This window comes from Limulus polyphemus, unplaced genomic scaffold (genome assembly GCF_000517525.1).
Source record: "Limulus polyphemus unplaced genomic scaffold, Limulus_polyphemus-2.1.2 Scaffold4441, whole genome shotgun sequence".
Taxonomy (NCBI): Eukaryota; Metazoa; Arthropoda; class Merostomata; order Xiphosura; family Limulidae; genus Limulus; species Limulus polyphemus.
Genome location: NW_013670051.1, coordinates 93,862 through 95,082, shown reverse-complemented (window position 1 = coordinate 95,082; position 1,221 = coordinate 93,862).

Sequence of the window (1,221 nt, the reverse complement as noted above, 5' to 3'; positions counted from 1 at the left end):
ATCTTTGGTCTCTATCGGGCCAATATGGCATGCTGCTAGTGAGAGAACCTGTTGTTAAAATATTTGAATCCCACCACTGCAGTCAAGTCCCGCTATTCGATCATGCAAGAGTAGTTCAAGAATTGGCGATTGGTGCTTTTGGTTAGCTGCATTATATCTAGTCTATCAGTTTAAAATTAAGGGCAAGTAGCTCTTTGTGTAACTTTGTGTGAAAAATCTGAAACACTGAAGGTCATTGAATGTAAAGGCTGGGGGAGAGTAATGTCGTGGACTTCTTCAATGAAACATCAATTTGAAATACAACCGAGACAGTCTTAAAATTAAAGTTTTTGCTTTCATAAAATTAAGGAAGATAAGGATTAATTTATCACTAAATATTGTTTGGCGTTATACGCCTTCCTTTGACAACATATAATATTTATTTTTTATCGTCAACGGCTCTAAGGGGGAGGGGGGGAGGGGTTCTAAAGTATTTTTCAAGTTCGCCAATTTCGGTTCGGTTTGTTTTATAAATCAATCTACCCAGTTCCAACGCAGGGTAACATGGGGGCCCACAGAAATATTTTCAAGAGGAGCTGCAAAACATGTATGTACGGGATCAGCTTTTACCGTCAACAGACTAAAGGGATGTGTGTTATGTGTGCTTAAAAGCAAACACAAATTTAGAGTTTTAATAAAATTACTAAAACTATTTAGTTTAACTACGATGTTAAATTTATACCATAATACGTGCAACTTTTTGTGAAATGTAGGGGGCAAGTGCCCCTCTTGTCTCTTCCTTCAGGCACCCATGCAAGGTAAAGTTGTTGAACAGATTAATACTTAAAGGAAATATATTTTCTTTTAATTTTTCAGTTTTATTGTACTAAGTTTGTACTTTTATTTTTTAATAAAATTACTAAAAATATTTAGTTTAACTACGATGTTAAATTTATACCATAATACGTGAATTTTTTTGTGAAATGTCAGGGCGCAAATGCCCCCTCTTTTCCTTTCCTGCGTGCACCCATGCAAGGTAAATTTGTTGAACAGATTAATACCTAAATGAAATATTTTTTCTTTTTCAGTGTTAATGTACTTAGTTTGTACTTTTATTTTTCAATGTTAATGTACTTAGTTTGTACTTTTATTTTGCAGTGTTAATGTACACTGAGTGGTCACAAGTAAGTAGACACCTAATGTTTCGTCATTTAACTGATTTATGCTAACTAATTTGTGTTC